Below are 12,355 nucleotides of genomic sequence, written 5' to 3' on the forward strand. Positions count from 1 at the left end.
TTGTAACAATGTTGTTAGGTTTACGGTAAGTGTATGGATCGGAACCGAAACTTTCACAGAATATGACATATCCTAGAGATAAATGTGTATGCTATAGCTCAAGATATAGACCAGCATGGAAATAGGTGTTTCCATGGCCGTCCCCGCCGGCCATCCTCTCTCTCCTTCTTTCTCTCTCTCTCTCTGATATCTATTCTAAGTATTTTCAGTTTCTGGTTCTATCATTCATCTTTTGCCCCCCCCCCCCCCCCCCCGGTACGGTTATAACTTTGCTTGATAGCTTGCAGCTCTGCCATATAGGGTGGCGCAATGGTGCGGGAAGGGGGTCATTCCTATTATTCTAAGTCATATACAGAGAGAAAACAAATAAGAATATGAACGTAAGGGGGAGGGGACACAAGGAGATAAAGCAATAATACAGTGAGTGATTGTATAACCGCCCCGACTTGTGTACCGATCACTACCGCATCGTAATTGCATACGTTTATTAGCACTTTGCAACATCCTTCCAAAAGAAAAAGATGATGAAAAAAAATCATATTTATCCATTTTCTGAAAATAACAAAATATGGTGAAAATTAGTTAATCATAGATTTTGTTAATTCTCCACTGACAGCAGAAAACACACGCTTGGTATACGAACCACAATTAAGAGACAAAACATTTCCCATGCGAAGAGGGGCGCAATCGGATCAAGCTGATATAAAAACAGATATTGATATCAGCCATTTTTAAAATCTTAATATTTTGTAGATATTTGTGGTTACTTTACGGTAAAAGTTTGATGAATTTTAAGAAAAGTTTTGAAATGATTGAAAAAAAAGAAGATTGTTCGGTATTATATAAATATCCACTACCATACACGACGGTAGTATCAATGTTATTCCAAGTTATCACAACTGTACAGTACACTCACCCGCTGGTGCGGTACAACATCATTTGCTGATTTGTACATGTATGTTTAGTCTTATTCATTATTTTTTTTATTGCCTTTCGCCCTTTATTAGCAGTTTTGTAGCTGTTTTCCACAAGGGAGGTATTCGCCCTTTTTTATCAGCCGTTGTGTAGCCGTTTCCCTAAGGGAGGTATTCGCCCTTTTTATTCTGATGCGAATCATTGCTGCATACAGTATACAGTTAGCTTTCCATATACAGTCAGCGCACTTTTTGTCGCCGTTTTTATTCCTTTTCTAGCCGTTTCCTGTGGGAAAAAGGGAGAAAAAATTGAGAAAAAACGGCGAATCACCCAAACCAGCCTGGCTCACTGTGATATTCAAGACATTGCTCCTGCGACATTATTTGCTCCGGTCTTTAATCTTCTAGGTACCGTAATAGGGCCTAGGTCACTAGTATTAACAATTAGTCTTTAGATCCCCAATCCTAACTTTATAGTCTTAGCCTAAAAATCGTTAAGAGTTTTTTTGTTCAGAATAGGTTCTAAATAAGGTTACATAAGGTTTAGACGCGGGATCTTGAACTGTTCCTTTATATCCAGCTCCTGTGGGAGTGTTTCATGAAGGACTTAATTGTCGGATGTTTTATTCGACAAATACCTTAGTAATAGTAACAGTGCCTCTCATCCAATCAGATTCAAGTTGTCAGATCTGACAACTTGTCGGACAAAAATGTTGATGAAACGCTCCCCAGGTGATAGGCTATTTCCATAGAGATGTAGGCCTATACTAATTACGCAAAAATATATATCTCTATGGCTATTTCCAACCAGACTTAGCCATTTGTCAAAATAGCCGCTACATCATGACATATGCTGCATGACTATGACGTCTGAAGAATTGGCGCTGTCCGGGGGAGGAACCTTATACTAATAATCAAATTTAAATTCTGCATTACGCCACCAAAAATCAGTCCTCTTTTCAAATTGTAATACATCCTTATACTCAACTACAAGCTCAGGAAGACTATTCCATAAGTTGCATATATTCTAATTTTAAAAGAATCGTACGTGATTCTCATTAATTAGCTCTAGTCTAGACTAAGATAGATCTAACGTGTCATATATGAAGTTAGAACTAACGTTAGGTTCTCAACGTTAGAGTCAAGGTTTAACTTTAGATCTAACCTAGCCTATACCCCTAGGACGTCTAACGATCGATCTAGACTATGACGTTAGGCCCAACAGTTACATGGAGATATAGATCTAGAACCTAGATCTAGACTCTAGGCTAATGAGAGTCTAGGCTAGATATCTATTCGAGACCTCTATAGTATAGACTATAATAATTAATATAATAATATAGGGCCTAATAATATATTAATATAGGCCTATGACTAAATAAATCTAATGTTAGATTTAACTCAACTGTAGGTTAGTGTTAGACTCTAGCCTAGGCCTAGAATCTAGATCTATCTAAACTAAATTCTAACGTTAAAGTTAGATCTCAGACTCAGTCTCAGATAACGTTATATCTGTTACTGTTAGATCTAGGCCTAAATCTATATTTTTGTGCCCAAATATCGGACACGTACGGTAGGTCTAAGCATAATTGGACCAAAATAAAATTTAAAAAATCATGTGTATTTCTGTACTTGGGTACAAATGTCACATAAAAATATAATTGAAAAAAAAAACGCACGCGCGTTAACAGCACGCATTTCCAATTCGCATATCGGCCGATATGTCCGATGTTTGGGAGAGTGCCGCAAATGGAAGAAAGTCGAAGTTCCCGCCCGTGCATGGAAACCCCGCGGCGGCCATTGCAGATTTTTTTTGCGATAGGGCCTAAGTTAGATCGAACATGTGCGATCTCGATCTTGGCGGCGATATTTCCGGCGAAATTCACTTCCTCCTTACGAGATTTTTTTGTTTTGGTCATCGATCTTTTGGAAGATTAGCGAGGCCGAGGGTCATAAAATATTTGGAAGTTCTCTACATGCATGCAAGTCCCCCGCCAGTGCGGGTCCCTGTGCCTGGTTGTGGGATCATCGAGAGAGTTGAATTCACATTCGTCCGATATTTGGGCACTTAAATTACTCTAGAGGGTGTACCGGTAATCTTTCTAGACCAGGGGCCCGTAACACAAAGCTTTGCGATGAATAGCAAATATGAAAGAACGCTTCTGATTGGTTACTGGTTAGTATTTTGAGCCAAATGCCCATGTGACATTGATCCTGATTAGTCAGTTCATTTAGCGATTGATTGTTAATCTTTGAGTTACGCTCCCCAGGCTAGTTAATAAGAATAAGATCTAACGTTAGATCTCAGTAACGTAAGATCGAGGCTACAGTATATAGTACGGTACTAACTTACAGTTAGATCTAACGTTAGACCTGCCTCATATTAACTTTAGATTTAACGTTAGACCTCGAGAAAAATATAATCTATAAAGATAGTCTACATACCCTTTGATGGACAGCTCGTGGGCGCGGCTAGGCTCAGGGCCCTGTTGACGTTGCAGAAAGAGTTGCGATCGAACGCAACTCTAAAAATCACGCGTAACTTGATTTTCAACCAATCAACAGCGCGCATTTTGGTCTTACGATTGATTTTTTTACTTTCGTTTAATTGCAACTCTTTCTGCAATTAGTACCCCAGAAGTCAGAATGCAAGCAACTAACTAGCTAGCTACAGTACAGCTAGCTGTAGATCGAAAATACAGGGTTCGGCCTCGAAATTATTTTTCCCACAAGAATTCTCTGGACCCCAAAATTTTTGTGTCACCTAGTGGGCGCGAACCGCGCTCGATTGCCAGGTACGGTCAGCGTGGCCAGTGAAAAAAATCAAATTATGCCAGAGGAGCAGCGAAATTATGCTAAATCACGAAAAATTATGCCAAACCGTTTTGGACCGTACCCTAGGATTTTCCACAGGGGGGGGGCAAAACCGTCCGCCAAAAAAAATTGACAAGCAAAAAAAAAAAAAAAAAAAAAAAAAAAGGTCTTCAATCACAAATAAAGGATTTCGTACCAGAAGAAAAATTGACAAGCAAAAAAAAAAAAAAAATTGAGACATTTTAAGGACTGCTTTATTTTTGTACTGATCAAATAACGCGAGCTGAAAATTGTTGATATTCAGACCTAAAAAAAAGGGACATCACGGGGCTATTCAAAGTGGCTGAGAGAGGTGTCCTTGCATGGGAGTAATCATGTTGGCCTTAAATATACTTTCAATAACTTCAAAAAATGGAATTTATACCTGTTGTATTTAACATCAATTTAACATCAGTCACCAGTATGGTATCAAATTGATCGATTTCGATGTTTACGCCACTTAGGGTATCAAATTAGGGGATTTCCCTGTTCACGCCACTTAGGGTGGCTTTTCTCATGGGTTACGCCATTTAGGGTTGCAAATTTAGTTAATGTAGTTATTAGGTGCATTGTTGGACACGGGTGGGTAGCAGGCCATGTGGAGAGTGAGCCCCCCCCCCCCCCATGGGACATCATAATTAAGCAATATTTTGTAATCATAATACGTTTCTGTCTCAATAAACAACAATGCGAACGCGAAGAGCGAGCTGAAATTGCTGTAAATAATGACCCCAAACAGGGACAGATTATTTTTTATGAATTCAAAGAGCATGCATATATGTCACCATAGTCATATAATGCGAGCACCAGACGCTTGTTGATTTGGTTAGAATTACACATAAACACATGAAGAACTTTTTGTAGTCATTGCAATAAAAAATAATAGCCTACGTACGTATCTCACTACTCAAATATTTGAAATTTGTAATTCAGACCTGAGGAGGGGCATTCTAAGGCTTGTTCTTCGGAATTCGCTAAGGCCATAATTCACTATCCAAATGATGTGAGCGCGAAGCGCGAGCTGAAAATATTTTTTGTATATGTTTATATTCAAACCAGAAAAGGGGACATGTTAAGGACTCTTTATAGGAATTTATGAAGAGCAGACATATCTCAATAATCCACTAAAATGCGAACGAAAATACGGACTGGAAATTATTTATATTCAGACCTTAAAAGGGGGCAATCACTTTAAGTAGTCATGAAAAAAGCACATGTCAGTAGGGCCTACATAAAACAATAATAACTCGAATTGCGAGGACATAGATTTGGTGTATATGGACTTGAAAACGGGATGTTTTAGTAAGACATGATTATATATCTCATTAAACAGACAATGCGAGCACCAGGAACGATGAACACATATAGGTCCTAAGCAAGTAATGTTTCATAAAGTTATGAAAAATATTTATCATGTGATACTATAATATATATAATATAATACAATATACAATAATTTATCTCCCCCCACTACGTTTCTTTCTTCCTCTTTTTCTCCTCCCCCCCCCCTTTTTTTTTGAAGGTGCACATGCCTTAAATGCATGTTGAATGATCTTATTTCATAATCACGTTAAAAAATGAAATTGAAGACCACTTTTTTCATGTGTTCATGGAAAAATATCCATGAATGTGTTGTCATACAACCTTTTGAAAAGAATTGATTTGACCAGGTGGTTGTTTCATAAAGGTGTTCGTAAGAGCGACTACCTTATACGCTCTAAAAAGAAAGGATCACCAGTCGTTCTTAGAGTTGCTCTTAACTTAAGATACGGTCAACTTTATGAAACGGCCCCCTGAAAGCGTAGAATTCTAAGCACTTTGGGGTTTCAACTTCTCATCAGAGTAGGCCCTACTAAAATAATTTTATGTGAGCGGGGGCTTTACCAGGGGCGGATCCAGCTTTCGCGCTAATAGGGGGGGGTGCAATGTTTTCATCTATATGTTTCCTGGGTCCCGTAACACAAAGGTTAGCGATTAATCGTACGCTTGATTTTCACGATTGATTGTACATTGTAATCAATGGAATCAATCGTAGAAAATGTTCTATTATCATTGCTAAGCTTTGTGTTAAGGTCCCCTGATCGGATATTCTAAGCACTTTTTGTAACCGTGAAAATTATGGGTATACGTATATCTTACTGATGCGAGTGCCAAACCCGAGCTGAAATTTTTTGATATTCTGACCTCAAATTTGGAAAGCCTGTAATTTTGGTAATCAGGAAGGGGATGGGTATATATCTATCTTAACATTTTATGCGAGCACAAAACGCGAGCTGAAAATTTTGTGAATTTTCGACCCAAAACTGGACATTCTAAGCACTTTTTGTAACCATGAACAGGATGGGTATATATATAAAATAATAGATGCGAGTGTGAAGCGTGAGTTGAAAATTTTTGATATCCTGACCTAAAATTTTGACTTCCAAATCACTTTTGGTAATCATGAACAGGATGGGCATCTTACTATGCATGATGTGAAACATGATTTTGGCACCCCATATAGGACAAACATCAAATTGGCGCCCCTAGGTAGAACATCAATTCGGCGCCTCCCTATATATAGGTTGAAGATCAATTCGGAACCCCTATGTCGAACTTCAATTCAGCGTCCCTAGGTCGAACATCAATTCAGCGCCCCCCTCCCCTAGGTCGTACATAAATTCAACGCCCCCTATATCAAACTCCAATTCGGCGCCCTTAGGTAGAACATCAATTCGGCGCCTCCCTAGAATGAAGATCAATTCGGCGCCCCTATGTAGAACTTCAATTCGGCGCCCCCAAGTAAAACATAAATTCGGCCCCCTATATGTCGAACATCAATTCGGCGCCCCTAGGTAGAACATCGATTCGGCGCCCCTAGGTAGTACATCAATTCGGCGCCTCCTATGTCTAACATTAATGCAATGCCCCCCCATAGGTCGAACATAAAATCGGCGCTCCCTATATCGAACTCCAATTCGGCGACCCCCCCCCTTCCCATCAGGTTGAAGATCAATTCGGTACCCCTAAGTAAAACATAAATGCGGCGCCCCCTATGTCGAACTTCAATTCGGCGCCCCCTATGTCTAACATCAATTCGGCGCCCCTAAGTAAAACATTATTAGGCGCCCCCCCCCCCTAGGTCGAACAAAAATTCGGCGTCTCCTGTATCAAACTCCAATTCGTTGCCCCTAGGTAGAACTTCAATTCGGCGCCTCCTAGGTTGGAGATCAATTCGGCGCCCCTATATGCCAAACTTCAATTTTCCCTTCTTCCTTTAACCCTTTTTGTTATCTTTCTCTTCTTCTTTCCCTCCTTTTTTTCTCCCCTTTTCTTTTCCTCTCTTTTTTTCTCCCCTTTTCTTTTCCTCTCTTTTCTTCTTCTTTTTGACGCCCCCCTTTTCGTTTACCCGGGGGGCCCGGACCCCGAAAGCACCCTCCAGAATACGCGCATTGTAAACCTTATTGATCGCCGCGATTTAGTACGGCCCTGCAAGCCTGTAGGTTTTACACCACATTTTCCACACTTTTTCAACTTAGTGGCGCAATAAACCAAACATTTTGAGGGGACACAACCCCAGGCAATTTGATTTTTTATTCGCTCACGAGTGAGCGAAGCGAGCGAAATTTGGCCTTTCAAAAACGAAAGTCTAATTGTGTGATAGATTCCTACAATTTATTCAACAAATAATATATTATAATATAAGCACCTCCTTTTCTTTCGTTTTCTTCTTCCTCTTTTTTCTTTTTTTGTGTGTGTGTGTGTGTGGAGACAAGCCACCTCCTGTACGCCAGTGCTTCAACGAGAAGCTTAATGATGTTATAGATACAGAGCCCCTACTGCATGGGATCCGGGGCCGAACCCCCGGACCTTTGGGATATAATCTGTTGCTTTATAACAACAGGATATGGTAAAAGTGCAATCTACCAGGCAATCCCTCTGTGTTAGGATTATCTTCGCGATCACACCTTTTATATGATGGAGATGTCTTTAGTCGTTGAATAAACATGAATATTGATTAGGCAGACATAATGGAAGCTTAAAAGTGCCACCAGAATGTTCATAATTATAATCATCTCGTCATGTCTACATCTTTTAGGGAAAATGATAAGATGACGGGATCTCGGATCACGTCATGTCTACATCCCGTGTGAGAGATGATCAGATGACAAGATCTTGGATCTCGTCATGTCTACATCTTTTAGAAGAGATGATCAGATGACAAGATCTCGGATCTCGTCATGTCTACATCCCGTGTGAGAGATGATCAGATGGCAAGATCTTGGATCTCGTTATGTATATATCCTGTGGGAGAGATGATCAGAATCATGTCTACATCTTTTAGAAGAGACCATCTCATCATCTGCTTTAATCTTCAAAGGGCTCTAGCTGCAGCCTATCTCGAAGATGAAATTAGACTCGGATGCACGTTATGAGGAGGAGAGAGGGATACTTTTCATTTCATTTCATTTATTGGTTTCTATGCAACACTTTTCATAAACACATTAACAAAGAAAATACAATAATAATATACGTATAACTGACAAGCAAAACATTGAACAAATTTGCATTTTCTATTAATACATATCGATTTTTAGAAGGTTGCAGGGGTTGCCACTTTAAAGCTAAGCTTGACTGTGTGGCAAACCCAGAAAACAATGATAATTATTATTCATCCTACATATCTTATCGTAAGGTGCAGGTGCATAATGGCGGGGGGGGGGGACTTTCAAGGTAAATGATCAGATGGCAAGATCTTGGATCTCGTCATGTCTACATATTTTAGAAGAGATGATCAGATGACAAGATCTGTGATCTCGTCATGTCGGCATCTTTTAGAAGAGATTCAAACACTAGTAAGAAAGAAAGAAATACAAGAAAGCGGAAGAGAAAGGGGAACGCGAAGGAGGGGGAGGATCGAGAGAAAATAAAAGATAGGAAGGCAGCATAACACAGGCCACCCCTACCAGAAATATTGGAAGATATACTAGTAGGTCTAACCCCCCCCCCCCGGATCGACATCAATACAACCACGACCTAAAAAGAAACCGGTAGAGGTGAACGGAATCACATTCGGCAGCATTACACTAATTCTTTCCAATCCTTGATCTCTCGCCTGCATAAAATGAGTGAGACTATTATAGGTGCCGCTTTAACGACGGCGGAGGGGTCTTCGACATTAACATTTTGAAAGTTTATGAATCTAGTTCATTAAACTTGGACATAATCAAGTACCAGTGACCATATTGCGTGAGTTTCAGGTCACATGACCAAGGTCAACGGTCACTTAGGGTCAGTGGCGTACCGTGGGTCATGGCATGGAGGCACCAACAAATTTTTTTAGTCACTTAGTGGGCGAGTGAAGCGCGCTCAGTTGCCAGGTATACTGACCTTTTTAGACATTTTTTAGACATTTATTTTTAAGGACTTCAATTAAGCGGATATCTATCTCACTGATCAAATAATGCGTGCACGAAGCGCGAGATGATATTCAGACCTAAAAAGGGACATTATAACCGAATTTTTGTAATCATGATACGTTCTTGTCTCACTAAACAAACAATGCGAGCGCGAAGCGCGAGCTTAATTTCTTTTATATATAGGCATATTGACCCCAAACGGAATTCGTGAAGAGCATACATATATCACCATACTAGTCATCCAATACGAGCGCCAAGCGCTTGCTTATTTTCTTAGAATTACACCTAACAAATTAGCACTTTTTGTAGTCATTGTAATCATGAACATGATATGTATCTCACTAATCAAATATTTTGAGCGCGAAACGCGAGCTGAATTTTTTTTTATTCATACCTGAAGAGGGGCATTCTAAGGTTTGTTTGTTAGAATTCACTAAAGCCATAAGTATTTCACTAACGAAATGATGCGAGCGCGAAGCGCGAGCTGATTTTTTTTTATATTTAGACCAGAAACAGGGATATTTTAAGGACTGTTTTTAGGAATTCATGAAGAGCAGACATATCTCATCAATCCACTCCTGCAAACGTAAGCACAGACCGGAAATGTTTTATGATCAGACATTAAAAGGGGGCAATTTCTTTTAATCACCTCTTTTTTTATCAATCATATAAATCATATGAACAAAGATAATGAACATAAAACCCAGGTTATCGAACACGATATAGAGTGACAATAACATACACGACATAGATATGAAAATAAACATGAACATGCAAAAATAAACAAACACAACCATATAAAACGTTTAAAGGGGAATGAAACATTTGGAACAAGAAGGCTTGTGTGAAAACAGAAAAATCAAAGAATAAGAACAAAAAAATTGAGAAAATCGGACAAATAATGAGAAAGTTATGAGCAATGGAATATTGCCATCACTAATGCCATGGAGATCCTCCTATTGGCAATCCGACAAGGATGTGTGATGTCACATGTGAACAACTTTCCCTTTGATGGACTATAAAATATCCCCAAAATGTCTCTCTTCTTATGGTGATACAAACTCTTTATCCATGATGTATTCTTTAAAATTCTGTATTACATGCCCTCCTATAGAAAGAACACATGATCTATACCACGTGTATACTAAAATCCGTTATGGGCAAAAACAACAACTCGTCTAATAGTACTTTTCCTAAAGTAATGTCAGATGAAGTGGCTAATGGTTTTAACAATCACTTTGCTAATGTGGCGTTAGAAATTGCTGATGAGTCAACAAATGTACACCATGATCATGTAGCGTCCACTCTGCATGAAAACTTTCAATTATCGCCTGTCTCTGAAAACGATGTCTTGAAAGAGGTTCATAATTTTAAGAATACAAAGTCTGTTGGTCTGGATGGTATTTCAGTATATATAATCAAAGAATCAATTTCAGTTGTAATCGAACCTATTACTTTCTTGATAAATTAACCTTTATGTGATGGTGTTGTACCTGAGAAATGGAAAGTAGCCAAAATTGTTCCTATTCACAAGAAAGGTGATAAGTTTGAATTTAACAACTACAGACCGATAACGATTCTACCCTGTGTGTCTAAATTAATGGAAAAAATTGTGCAAAAGCAATTGCTTCGTTATATTCAAAATCATTCTTTACTTTCTGCATTTCAATCTGGATTCCGTCCGAAACACTCTACCATTTACCATGTTTACCACTACTGCTCTTGCTAAGGTAACGGATGACTGGTTTCATTCTATGGACAATGGGCAGAATACAGGGGCTATTTTTATAGACCTTCAAAAGGCTTTTGACCTTGTCGATCATGCAATTATCTTATCCAAACTTAAAAATATTGGTATATCTGGTGATGAATTGCATTGGTTCAAAAGTTATTTGATTAATAGAAGAATACGTACATCCATTAATGGAATTTTAGCAGAAGAAAGAGTCATTTTTAAGGGAGTACCCCAGGGATCTCTCCTTGGACCTTACTGTTCATTTTATTTATTGATGATATAATTTCTGTATTTAAAGAGTGCACCGTACACCTTTATGCTGACGACACAGTTATATATTTCTCACATAAAGATATTAGAGTTATCGAACTCGTCCTTAATAAGGAACTGGAAAGTCTATCTGCCTGGATGAACAGGAATAATTTGAAAATAAACTATGATAAAACTGTAAGCATGTTGATTGGAACACCTTAAATGCTTAAAAGGACAACATTTACAACTAAAAATTGACTGTCATTTACTGACTCAAGTGAAAAGCTTTAAGTATCTAGGTGTCTTTGTGGATGAAAACATGAAGTGGGACTATCACGTAAATTATTTATGTAAAAAACTGGGGAGAATGATTGGTTATATTGCATGGCTAAAGCATTAGTAAATTTGTCAGAATTAAAGTTAATATATAACTCGATAATTTTACCCCATTTTGATTATGGTGACATTGTCTATCAATCTGCAAACGAATCTCTACTTGACCAACTTCGAAAAATTCAAAATAGAGCTGGAAGAATAATCTTGAAAATCTAGGTGTAGGTTATATGATTTTTCTTTGATTTTAATGATTAAACTTCTATGTCTGATGGTCAACTTCCTTTACTTTATGGTAATCATAGCCTTTTTGCAAGTAAACTGGCTCCATGGAAGACCAGCAGCAATGCGTTATTGCAGCTGGATATGGACTACCAGCCGTATATATAATTTACTTTATTTCTTACCTTTTATTATTGTATCTTAACATTTACCTCATCATCTCATGTTATACGTATTTGTATGTACTTTGAATCTGTTATTTTATATACGGAAATAAAACAAACAAACAATCTGCTGATAGATGTGATAAAAGAGGCAGTTTAAGTGAAATGTATATAATGGAGAGAGTTGTTCACAAGTGACATCACACATCTTTGTTGCATTGCCATTATGAGGATCTCCATAGCATTAGAGATCACAATATTCAAATGCTCATAACTTTCTCATTATTTGTCCAATTTTTCTCAAGCTTTCGTTGATCTGTTTTCACAAAAGCTATCTTGTTCCAAAGGTTCTCCTTTAAATAACAAAACATGAATGAGTGCTTACTTTGAAAAGAAACCGATTGGGAGTATGTATATTGAATGCACACTATAGAATTTTGGTATTGATTAATCATAAATTATACAAGCCAAATAGATTCAAGT

Source organism: Lytechinus pictus, chromosome 2, assembly GCF_037042905.1.
Source record: "Lytechinus pictus isolate F3 Inbred chromosome 2, Lp3.0, whole genome shotgun sequence".
Taxonomy (NCBI): domain Eukaryota; kingdom Metazoa; phylum Echinodermata; class Echinoidea; order Temnopleuroida; family Toxopneustidae; genus Lytechinus; species Lytechinus pictus.